Source organism: Passer domesticus, chromosome 3 (assembly GCF_036417665.1).
Source record: "Passer domesticus isolate bPasDom1 chromosome 3, bPasDom1.hap1, whole genome shotgun sequence".
Taxonomy (NCBI): domain Eukaryota; kingdom Metazoa; phylum Chordata; class Aves; order Passeriformes; family Passeridae; genus Passer; species Passer domesticus.
Genome location: NC_087476.1, coordinates 1,455,272 through 1,468,190, shown reverse-complemented (window position 1 = coordinate 1,468,190; position 12,919 = coordinate 1,455,272). Strand labels below are relative to the sequence as shown.

General features: G+C 45.4%; 1 protein-coding gene across 1 annotated transcript in view; it reads right to left on the bottom strand.

Moving 5' to 3' along the window:
* The window catches only part of NCOA1 (nuclear receptor coactivator 1), a 77,642-nt gene extending 67,354 nt beyond the window's left edge, over nucleotides 1-10,288 (bottom strand). Inside the window, 2 exon segments of the mRNA XM_064411491.1 lie at nucleotides 3,210-3,310; nucleotides 10,087-10,288. The gene's annotated coding sequence lies outside the window, so the exon portion shown is untranslated.
* Nucleotides 10,289-12,919: the final 2,631 nt, after the last annotated feature.

Below are 12,919 nucleotides of genomic sequence, written 5' to 3'. Positions count from 1 at the left end.
ACCCAACTGAACCCATTGGAACCCAACCCAATCCACCTGAACCCATTGGAACCAAACCCAACCCAACAGAACCCAATGGGAACACAGCGGAATCGAGGTGAACGGAAAACAACCGAACCAAACCCAAGTGAACCCAACTCAACCCAACAGAACCAAACCCAACCCAACCCCGCCCAGCCCAACCCAAACCAACCAAACCCAACTGAACCCAACAGAACCCATTGGAACCAAACCCAACCCAACAGAACCCAATGGGAACACAACGGAATCGAGGTGAACGGAAAACAACCAAACCAAACCCAAACAGGACCGAACAAAACCCAACAGAGCCAAACCCAACCCAACAGAACCAAACCAAACGGAACCCAACGGAACCGAGCTAAATCAACCCAACGGAACGCAACAGAACCAAACCCAACCTAACCCAGCCCAACCCAAGAGAACCAAACCGAACCCAACAAAACCAAAGAGAACTAAACCCAACCAAACCCAACCCAACGGAACTGAGCCCAACCCAGCCCAACCCAACCCAAGAGAACCAAAGTGCACTCAATGAAGCCAAACAGAACCAAACCCAACCCAATGGAACCCAGCCCAACCCAACCAAACCCAATAGGACCAAACCCAACCCTACAGAACCAAACCCAACCCAACCCAACAGACCTGAACACAATTCAATGGAACCCAACCGAAAACAACCCAACCCAACAAAACCCAACAGAACCAAACCCAACCCAACAGACTGAACAGAATCAAACGGAACCCAACTGAAAACAACCCAACCCAACGGAACCCAACAGAACCAAACCCAACTCAGTCCAACCCAACCCAAGAGAACCAAAGTGAATCCAACTAAACCGAAGAGAACCAAACCCAACCCAACGCAACGCAACGGAACCAAACCCAAGAGGACCAAACAAAACCCAACAGAACCAAACCTAACCCAACCCAAGAGACGTGAACAGAATCCAATGGAACCCAACCGAAAACAACCCAACCCCACCGAACCCAATGGAACCCAACAGAACCAAACCCAACCCAACGGAACCCAACAGAACCAAACCCAACCCAATCCAACCAAACCCAACCCAACCAAACCCAACACAACAGAAACCAACCCAACTGAACCCAAGAGGACCAAACAAACCCAACAGAACCAAACCCAACCCAACCCAACAGACCTGAACAGAATTGAACGGAACCCAACCGAAAACAACCAAACCCAACAGAACCAAACTGAACCCAACGGAACCGAACAGAACCCAACAAAACCAAACAGAACCAAATCAAACCCAACGGAACTCAGCCCAACGGAACCGAACCCAACCCAAGAGAACCAAACTGAACCAAACAAAACCCAACGGAACCCAACCCAACAGAACTGAACCAAACAGAACCAAACCCAACCCAAAGGAACCCAACCCAACCCAACGGAATCGAACCCAACCCAACCCAAAAGAACCAAACTAAAGAGAGCCAAACCCAACCCAACGGAACCCAACCCAACCCAAGAGGACCAAACTGAAGCCAACAAAACCGAACAGAATCCAACGCAACCCAACAGAACCAAACCTAACAGAACCAAACCCAAGAGAGCCAAACCCAACTCAACCCAACCCAACAGAACCCAACCCAACCCAACAGAACCCAACCCAACGGAACCAAAACCAACCCAACAGAACCCAACCCAACCCAACGGAACCAAACCCAACCCAACCCAAGAAAACCAAACTGAACCCAACAAAACCAAACAGAACCAAACCCAACCCAACCCAATGGAACCCAACAGAACTGAACCAAACACAGCCAAACCCAACCCAAAGGAACCCAACCCAATGGAACCGAACCAAACAGAGACAAACCCAACCCAACCCAGACCAAGAGAACCAAACTGAACCCAACAAAACCCAACCCAACCCAACAGAACCCAACGGAACCAAACCCAACCCAAAAGAACCCAACCCAACAGAAACCAACCCAACCCAACAGAACCCAACCCAACGGAACTGAACCAAACAGAGACAAACCCAATCCAACCCAGACCAAGAGAACCAAACCGAACCCAACAAAACCCAACCCAACAGAACCAAACCCAACCCAACGGAACCCAACGGAACCAAACCCAAAGGAACGAAACCCAACCCAACCCAACGGAACCCAACGGAACCCAACCCAACGGAACCCAACCCAACCCAACCCAATGGAACCAAACTCAACAGAACCCAACCCAACCCAATGGAACCCAACCCAACGGAACCCAACCCAACGGAACCCAACCCAACCCAACGGAACCCAACCCAACCCAACGGAACCCAACCCAACCCAACGGAACCCAACCCAACCAAACGGAACCCAACCCAACGGAACCCAACCCAACGGAACCCAACCCAACCCAACGGAACCAAACTCAACAGAACCCAACCCAACCCAATGGAACCCAACCCAACGGAACCCAACCCAACGGAACCCAACCCAACCCAACGGAACCCAACCCAACCCAACGGAACCCAACCCAACGGAACCCAACCCAACCCAACGGAACCCAACCCAACCAAACGGAACCCAACCCAACGGAACCCAACCCAACGGAACCCAACCCAACCCAATGGAACCAAACTCAACAGAACCCAACCCAACCCAATGGAACCCAACCCAACCCAACGGAACCCAACCCAACCCAACCCAACGGAACCAAACCCAACCCAACGGAACCAAACCCAACCAAAACGCAATAAAATAAATGAAGATGGAATAGAATAAAACTTAACGCAAAACAAAATAAAATGTTAAATAAAATAAAACACAGAATAAAAAATAACGGAAACATTTTGGAGTAGAAAAATAACATTTTAAAAATATTTTGAAATTTGAAAGAAAACTTAAAAAGAAAATACGGAATAAAATTAAATATAATTAAATTACGTAAGAATAAAATGGAATAAAATTTAAAATCCAAAATAAAATCCCAAAATCCTTCTAAAATTTCCCAAAAATTCTTTGGAAAACCTCAAGAACCCTTGGAAATTTTCCCAAAAAACCCTTAGAAAATTACCAAAAAATCTGGGAAAACTCCCCAAAAAATCTGGGAAAACTCCCCAAAAAATCTGGGAAAATTCCCCAAAAACAGGGAAAAATCCAAAGGATGTTTTGCTCTTAGTAATTACCTAATATTTTACCCGAAAAATTCCAGGAAAAAGCTCCAAACTTACCTGGGAATTGTGGAGGTGAGAGATGGACCATGGGAAATTTGGAATTTTCCAGGGAAATCCTAAAAGCTCGGGAATTCCATGGGAATTTAAAATCCCAAATCCTGCAGAAAGAAAAAATTTGGGATTATTTTGGGATTTTTTAGGGATTTTTCCTGGAATTTTGGGATTTTTCATAGAAAGTTTGGCCTGAATCCCAAAAAATTCCAAAGAAAAATGAATTTTTTTGCTCATTCCAGATAGAAAAATGGGGAAATATCCTAAAAATTAAATTAATTCATTTTAATTTAATTAAAAATAATTTAATTTTAAAATAAATTTGTTTTGCCATGCTGGAGAATTTAATTAAAGTAATTGAATTTTTAAATAAATTCATTTTTTTGCATTTTGGGAGAATGGATGGGATGGGAGTGAAGGGACCTTGGCAGGTTGGAATTTCCTCAGATTTTCCTAAAAATTCCTGGATTTCCTCAGGTTTTCCCAGAAATTTTGCCAAAAATTCAAAAATATCCCAAAAATTTATGAAGATCCTGAAAGATAAAAAAAAAACCCAGAAATATCCTCAAAATAGCCACCAAAAAATCCACCAAAATCCTGAAAAAAACTCAAAAAATCTCAAAAAATTCCCAAAAAATCCCAAAATTCTCCATAAAAATTCACAAAGATCCAAAAAAAAAATGTTTTCAAATGGTGAAAAATAAATTTTAAAAAACAAAAAAAAATCCTGGAACAATACCCAAAAAATCCCCCCAAAATCCCCAAATTCTCCATAAAATTCAAAAAATAACTAAAAAAAACTTTAAAAATCCCCCCAAAAAATTTAAATCCCAAAAATAGCAAAGAAATCCTAAAAAAATTTTTAAAATCCCAAAAATCTCCATAAAAATTCACAAATATCCCCCAAAAAATACAAAAAATAACTAAAAATCCAAAAAAATCTACAAAAATATTTTTAAAATGCAAAATAAGTCCAAAATTTTCCATTAAAATTCCAGAAAATCCAAAAAAATCCCCAAATTCTCCATAAAAATTCACAAATAATTTTAAGAAAACACACTTTAAAAACCCCCCAAAAAAATTTTAAATTCCAAAAAATATTGCAAAGAAATTCTAAAAAATTATTTTTAATCCCAAAAATATCCATAAAAATTCACAAAGATCCCCCAAAAAATACAAAAAAAACCTTAAAAAATCCCAAAAATCTTTTAAAAATGCAAAAAAATCCAAAAAATTCCATTAAAATTCAAAATAACCCAAAAAATCCCCAATTTCTCCATAAAAATTCACAAATAATTAAAAAAAAAAAACACTTTAAAAATCCCCCCCAAAAAATTAAATCCCAAAAATATTGCAAAGACATCCTAAAAATTTTTTTAAATCCCAAAAATCTCCATAAAAATTCACAAAAATCCCCAAAAATACAAAAAGAACTAAAAAAATCCCCCAAAAAATCTACAAAAATATTTTAAAAATGGAAACTATATCCAAAAATTGCCATTAAAATTCAAATTATCCCCCAAAAAAATCCCCAAAATCTCCATAAAAATCGAGGAAGACCCTGGAAAATTTGAAGAAATCATGGGAAAGCTCCAGAAAATTCCAGAAAAGTCCAGAAAATCCTGGAAAATTTGAGGAAATTTAGGGAAAATTCAGGAAATTTCTGGGAAATTCTGGGAAATTTGAGGAAATCTTGGCAAAAAATTGAGGAAATTCTGGAAAATTTGAGGAAATCCCAGAAAATGTGAAGAAATTAAGGAGAAAAAAAGGAAATTGCTGGAAAAATCTGGGAAAATTTGAGGAAATTCCAGGAAAATTCATGAAATCCTGGAAATTTTGAGGAAATTCTGGGAAAAATTCAGGAAATTCCAAGGAAAATTTGGGAAAAGCTCCAGGAAATCCAGGAAATTTTGAAGAAATTCCAGGTAAAATTCAAGGAAATTTGAGAAAAAATTCAGGAAATGCCAGAAAATTTAAGGAAATTTGGGAAGAATCTGGGAAAAATCCAGGAAATCCTGGAACGTTCTGGAAAATTACAGAAAATCCCAGAAAATTTGAAGGAATTGTGGAAGAAAATCAGGAAAATCTGGGGAAAATTCCAGAAAATCCTGGAAATTTTGAGGAAATTCTGAGGAAAAATCAGGAAATGCCTAAAAAAATCTGGGAAATTTGGGGAAAAGCTCCAGGAAATCCCAGAAAATTGGAGGAAATTTTGGGGGAAATTCCAGAAAAAAAAAAGAAAAAAAAAACAGGAAAAAATGAGGAAATTCTGGGTAAAATTCAGGATTTTCAAGACCTTTTCCTGAGAATTTTGTGGATTTATCCCAAATTTTTCATGTTTTTTTCTTGATTGATCCTGAAATTTTCATGGATTGATCCCAATTTTATCATGGATTTATCCTGAATTTTTCATGGATTTTTCCTGAAAAATTTTGTGGATTTATCGCAAATTTTTTCTGAAAACTTTGTGGATTTATCCCAAATTTTTTCTGAAAATTTTGTGGATTTATCCCAAACTTTTAATGGATTTTTTCTTGATTCATCCTGAAATTTTCATGGATTGATCCCGAATTTTTCATTGATTTTTTCCTGAAAATTTCATGGATTTATCCCAAATTTTTCATGGTTTTGTTCTTGACTGATCCTGAAATTTTCATGGATTTTTCCTGAAAAAATTTTGTGGATTTATCCCAAATTTTTCATGGTTTTTTTCTTGATTGATCGGGAAATTTTCATGGATTTATCCCAATTTTATCATGGATTTATCTCGAATTTATCTCGAATTTTTTTCCTAAATTTTTCCTGAAAATTTTGTGGATTTATCCCAAATTTTTCATGGTTTTTTTCCTGACTGATCCTGAAATTTTCATGGATTGATCCCAATTTTATCATGGATTTATCCTGAATTTTTCATGGATTTTTCCTGAAAAATTTTGTGGATTTATCGCAAATTTTTTCTGAAAACTTTGTGGATTTATCCCAAATTTTTCCTGAAAACTTTGTGGATTTATCCCAAATTTTTTCTGAAAATTTTGTGGATTTATCCCAAACTTTTAATGGATTTTTTCTTGATTCATCCTGAAATTTTCATGGATTGATCCCGAATTTTTCATTGATTTTTCCTGAACAATTTTGTGGATTTATCCCAAATTTTTCATGGTTTTGTTCTTGATTGATCCTGAAATTTTCATGGATTTTTCCTGAAAAAATTTTGTGGATTTATCCCGAATTTTTTCTGAAAATTTTGGGGATTCATCCCAAATTTTTCATGGAGTTTTTAGATGGATTTTTCCTGACATTTTCATGGATTTATCCCAATTTTTTCCTGGCTTTTTCCTGGTTTTTTTCCTGGATTTCTCAATCATTTCTCCCAGATTTATCCAAGATTTTTCATGGATTTATTCTGGATTTATTCCCAGATTTTTCATGGATTTATTCCCAATTTTTTCCTGGATTAATCTGAAATTTTTCATTATTTTTTCACAAGTTCTTCCCATTTTCTTGAATTTTTCTTGAATTTTTCATGGATTTTTCCTGGATTTTTCCTGGATTTTTCCAGATTTTTTCATGGATTTGTCCCAGATTTATCCAAGATTTTTAGTGGATTTATCCTGGATTTATTCCCAGATTTTTCCTGGATTTTTTCCAAATCTTCCATGAATTTTTCATGGATTTATCCCAGATTTTTCTTGAATTTTTTATGGATTTTTCCTGAATTTTTCTTGGATTTATCCAGGATTTTTTATGGATTTATCCTGGATTTATTCCCAAATTTTTCCTGGATTAATCCGGAATTTTTCACTAATTTTTCCCAGGTTCTTCCCAGATTTTTCCTGAATTTTTTATTGATTTTTCCCAGATTTTTCCTGAATTTTTCATGGATTTATCCAGATTTTTTCATGGATTTCTCCCAGATTTATCCAGGATTTTTAATGGATTTATCCTGGATTTATTCCCAGATTTTTCATGGATTTATTCCCAATTTTTTCCTGGATTAATCTGGAATTTTTCATGAATTTTTCCCAGGTTCTTCCCAGATTTTTCCTGAATTTTTCATGGATTTATCCCAAAATTTTCACATTTTTTTCATGGATTTCTTCCAAATTTATCCTGGATTTTTTTCCAGATTTTTTGTGGATTTTTTCCCTGGATTTTTCCAGATTTTTTGTGGATTTTTTCCTGGATTTTTCCTGAATTTCCCCCAATTTTCTGCATTTTTGGAGTGAATTCCATCAAAGACAGAAAACCCAGGAATAAAAAATTCCCTAAATTTCAAAGCTCAGGAAAAGAGCTCCAGAAATTCCTCGAATTTCCTCCATTTTTCCCTAAAAATCCAAATATTTTCTCCATTTTTCCATTAAAATCCAGAAAATTTCTCCTTTTTTCCTTGAATTTCCTCAATTTTTTTTTTCTAAAAATCCAAATATTGGCTTGATTTTTCCATGAAAATCCTGGAATTTTGTCCATAAAAAAAATCTGAATTTTCAAAAAAAATCCAAATATTTTTCTGAATTTTCCCTAAAAATCTAAATATTTCTCCATTTTTCCCCTAAAAATTCACTTTTTTCCTCCATTTTTCCACGAAAATCCTGGAATTTTCTCAAATTTTCCATGAAAATCCTGGAATTTTCTCCTTTTTCCTTAAATTTCCTCCATTTCTCCCTAAAAAAAAATCCAAATATTTCCTCAATTTTCCCTAAAAATCCACAAAATTTCTCCATTTTCCATGAAAATCCTGGAATTTCCTCAATTTTTCCAAAAAAATCCACTTTTTTTCTCAATTTTTTCCCTAAAAATCCAAATATTTCCCCCAAAAATTCAGGAATTTTCTCCATTTTTCCCTAAAAATCCCCTTTTTTCCCCTAAAAACCCCCAATTTCCTCCAATTTTTCCCAAAAAAATCCAAATATTTCTCCATTTTTTCCCTAAAAATCCACATTTTTCCTCATTTTCCCCAAAAAACCCAATTTTTTCTCCATTTTTCTCCAAAAAATCCATTTTTTTTCACCCACAAAAATTTCCAGAAATTTTCCTCCAAATCCCAGAAAAAAAAGTGAAAAAAATTGGAATTATTTGGGAATTTGGAAGGGTTTAAAAATGGGAATTTTGAACTTTTTAATCCCTTTTTTTCTACAAAAAATAGAAAATAAATAAATTTATTCATTAACTGATTAATTGATTAATTGGAAATTCAATTATGGGAAAATTTAGGGGGAAAAGGGAAAAAAATTTGGGAATTATGGAAAATTGGGGGGGAAAAGGAAATTTTGGGGGAATTACGGAAAAATTGGGGGAAAAAGGAAAAAATTTGGGAAGTTAGGGAAAATTTAGGGGAAAAAATTGGGAATTCTGGAAAATTTGGGGCTAAAAAGGAAAAATTTGGGAATTTCAGGAACTTTAGGGCAGAAAAAAGGGGGAAAATTTGGAATTATGGAAAAATTAGGGGGAAAAAGCAAAAAAAAATTGGAATTTTCTGGGGAATTTCTGGCCAAAAAAGGGAAAAATTTGGGAATGATGGAAAAATTAGGGAATAAAAAAGGATATTTTGGGAATTCTGGAAAAATTAGGGGAGAAAATTGGGGGAAAATTGGGAATTATGAGAGAAAATTTGGGGATTTTGGCAAATTCAGGGAAAAGAAAGGGAAAAATTGGGAAATTTGGGGCAGGAAAATGGGAAAAAATGGGAATTAGGGAAAATTTAGGGGAAAAAATGTGGAATTACAAGAAATTTAGGGCAGAAAAAGGGAAAATTTCTGGGAATTCTGGAAAATTTAGGGCAGAAAAAGGGAAAAATTGGGAATTTTGGAGAATTGAGGGCAGAAAAGGAGAAAAAAATTGGAAATTATGGAAAATTTAGGGGAAAAAAGGGAAAAATTGGGGAATTCCAGGAAATTTAGGGCAGGGAAAGGGAAAATTTCTGGGAATTCTGGAAAATTGAGGGCAGAAAAAGGAAAAAATTTGGAAATTCCAGAAAATTGAGGTCAGAAAAGGGGGGGGGGAAAAAGGAAATTCCGGAAAATTGAGGGCAAAGAAGGGGAAATTGGGGAATTCCAGGAAATTTAGGGCAGGGAAAGGGAAAACTTCTGGGAATTCTGGAGAATTTAGGGCAGAAAAAGGAAAAAAAATGGGAATTTTGGGGAATGGAGGGCCCAGAGCCCCCTGCAAGGAGCTGCTCCCGATGCACCTGGCTCGGGAAGGCTGCTCCAGAGGCACCTGGAGCTGCGGGATCCCGGGGATTTGGAGGATATTTCGCGGATATTTCGGGATATTTGAGGATATTTCGGGCTATTTCGGGATTTTTTGGGAATGTCACCCTCACACAAAGCGCTGCCACCCGCAGCCAACCCCACCCCAGGGCCCGTCCCCGTTGCCGGGGGCGGCGGTGCCATTTTCCAAGCGGGAATTAAAAAAAAAAAAAAAAAAAATTTAAAAAATAAATTAAAAAAAAAAAAAAAAGCCGGGAATGAGGTCGGGGATCTCGAGCAGAGCAAGCAAGGAAGGAAGGAGAAGGTGAAGAGGCCGGAGCGCGGTGGGACTTTTGCAATCAACTTTCAACCCACGCCGAGCCGAGCCCTGAGGGGGCGGCTGAGGGAGGCGGGAGCGCGGGGTCCCTGAGGGGGGAGCGATGGCGGAGGGCGGGCACGGAGCGAGGGGAGGGGACGGAGCGAGGGAGAGGGAGACGGAGAGGGAGAGGAGAGAGGAGAGAGAGAGAGGGGGAGGCGGCGGCCGCCATGGCCGGGAAGGAGCGGGGAGCGCGGCCGCTGCTGCCTCGCCGCCCGGCCCAGCCCGGTGACAGCTGCCGGGGCAGCCGCGGGGAAGCGGCGCGGCCGCGGCTCCGCCCGCGGGGCCCCGCTCGTTCGCTCGCTCGCTCGCTCGCACTCACCTGCCGCTGCCAGGGCCGAGGCCGCGGGCAGCGCCGCAGCGACTCCCGCGGCCGGGCCGGGCCCCGGGGGCTGCGGCCTGCGGGAGCCGCCGGGGGAGGGCGGCGGGCGGTGCTGGCGGCCCCGGCTCCCCTCAGGGGCTCTCCCCGGGCCGGCCGGGGCCCCTCGGCTGGGCGGCGCGGCGCGGCTGCGGGGCTCCGGCTCGGGCTCGCCGCGATCCTCCCTCCTCCCCGCGGGACGGGGCGGAGCTGGGCATGGAGGACGAAGGGGGCGGTGGCGGCGGAGCTCCGCTGGGGATGGATCCTCCTCCTCCTGCTGCCCTTCCTCCTCCTCCTCCGCCAGCCGAGGCCTCGGAGCCGCGCGCCGCCATCTTCTGCCGCCGGCACCGAGCTGCGCGCCCGGGGCGGCCCCGCTGCTGCGGCCGGGACCGGGACGGGAAGGGGAAGGGAAGGGGAAGGGGAAGGAAGGGGACGGGGAAGGCGGCGCCATGTTGGCGGCTGAGGGCGGCCGGCGCTGAGGGGCGGCTCAGGGCCGGGCCCGGGCATCGCTGCCCGGTGCCACCGCGGTGCCGTCGGCCCCCGATCCCGGCCGGTGCCACCGCGGTGCCCTCGGCCCCCGATCCCGGCCGGTGCCACCGCGGTGCCGTCGGCCCCCGATCCCGGCCGGTGCCACTGCTCTGCTCTCGGTCCCCGATCCCGGCCGGTGCCACCGCGGTGCCCTCAGCTCCGGGAGCTCCCCGGTGCCACCTCTCTGCCCTCAGCCCCGGTGCCCTCTCGGTACCCTCAGGACCTTCCCGGGGTCAGCTCTCTGCCCTCAGCCCCGGTGCCCTCTCGGTGCCCTCAGGACCGTCCCGGTGTCACCGCGGTGCCCTCAGCCCCGGGAGGTTTTTGGTGTCCCCGCGGTGCCCTCAGCCCCGGTGCCCTCAGGACCGTCCCGGTGCCACCGCTCTGCCCTCAGCCCCGGGAGGTTTTCGGTGTCCCCTCGGTTCCTTCAGCCCCGGTGTCCCCTCGGTGCCCTCAGGACCGTCCCGGGGTCAGCTCTCTGCCCTCAGCCCCGCGTGTCCCTCTCGGTGCCCTCAGGACCTTCCCGGTGTCAGGGCTGTGCCCTCAGCCCCGGTGCCCTCTCGGTGCCACCGCGGTGCCCTCAGCCCCGGGAGGTTTTCGGTGTCCCCTCGGTTCCTTCAGCCCCGGTGCCCTCTCGGTACCCTCAGGACCTTCCCGGGGTCAGCTCTCTGCCCTCAGCCCCGCGTGTCCCTCTCGGTGCTCTCAGGACCTTCCCGGTGCCACCATCGTGGCCTCAGTCCGGGACCCGCCGTGGCCTCAGCTCCAGGGTCCCTTCGGTGCCCTCAGCCCCGGGAGGTTTTCGGTGTCCCCTCGGTTAATTCAGCCCCGGTGTCCCCTCGGTGCCCTCAGGACCTTCCCGGTGTCAGGGCTGTGCCCTCAGCCCCGAGAGCTCCGTGGTGCCCTCAGGACCGTCCCGGTGTCACCACCGTGCCCTCAGCCCCGGTGCCCTCAGCCCCGGGAGTTTTTCGGTGTCCCCTCGGTGCCCTCAGCACCGGTGCCCTCAGGACCGCCCCGGTGTCCCCTCTCGGTGCCCTCAGCCCCGGTGCCCTTTCGGTGCCGTCAGCCCCAGGTGTCCCTCAGTGCCCTCAGCCCCGGTGTCCCCTCTCTGCCCTCAGCCCCGGTGCCCTCTCGGTGCCCTCAGGACCGTCCCGGTGTCAGGGCTGTGCCCTCAGCCCCGGGTCGTTCCCGGTGCCACCGCCGTGCCCTCAGCCCCGGGAGCTCCCCGGGTGTCCCCTCGGTGTCCCCCCACCAGCCCCAGGTGTCCCCTCGGTGCCCTCAGCCCCGGGACCTTCCCGGTGCCACCGCCGTGCCCTCATCCCCGGTGCCTCTCGGTGTCATACCCTGCCAGCCCCGGTGTCCCTCGGTGTCCCCTCAGTGCCCTGAGCCCCGGATCGTTCCCGGTGTCCCCTCGGTGTCCCCTCGGAGTCCCCTCGGTGTCCCCTCAGGGTCCCCTCAGGGTCCCCCCATTGTCCCCTCATTGTCCCCTCGGTGTCCCCTCATTGTCCCCTCGGTGTCCCCTCGGTGTCCCCTCATTGTCCCCTCGGTGTCCCCTCATTGTCCCCTCGGTGTCCCCTCATTGTCCCCTCATTGTCCCCTCATTGTCCCCTCAGTGTCCCCTCAGTGTCCCCCCATTGTCCCCTCATTGTCCCCTCAGTGTCCCCTCGGTGTCCCCTCAGTGTCCCCTCATTGTCCCCTCATTGTCCCCTCGGTGTCCCCTCATTGTCCCCTCGGTGTCCCCTCATTGTCCCCTCAGTGTCCCCTCAGTGTCCCCTCGGTGTCCCCTCATTGTCCCCTCGGTGTCCCCTCATTGTCCCCTCATTGTCCCCTCATTGTCCCCTCAGTGTCCCCTCAGTGTCCCCCCATTGTCCCCTCATTGTCCCCTCAGTGTCCCCTCGGTGTCCCCTCAGTGTCCCCTCATTGTCCCCTCATTGTCCCCTCGGTGTCCCCTCATTGTCCCCTCGGTGTCCCCTCGGTGTCCCCTCAGTGTCCCCTCGGTGTCCCCTCATTGTCCCCTCATTGTCCCCTCATTGTCCCCTCATTGTCCCCTCAGTGTCCCCTCGGTGTCCCCTCAGTGTCCCCTCATTGTCCCCTCGGTGTCCCCTCATTGTCCCCTCAGTGTCCCCTCAGTGTCCCCCCATTGTCCCCTCATTGTCCCCTCATTGTCCCCTCATTGTCCCCTCATTGTCCCCTCAGTGTCCCCTCGGTGTCCCCTCAGTGTCCCCTCATTGTCCCCTCATTGTCCCCTCGGTGTCCCCTCATTGTCCCCTCGGTG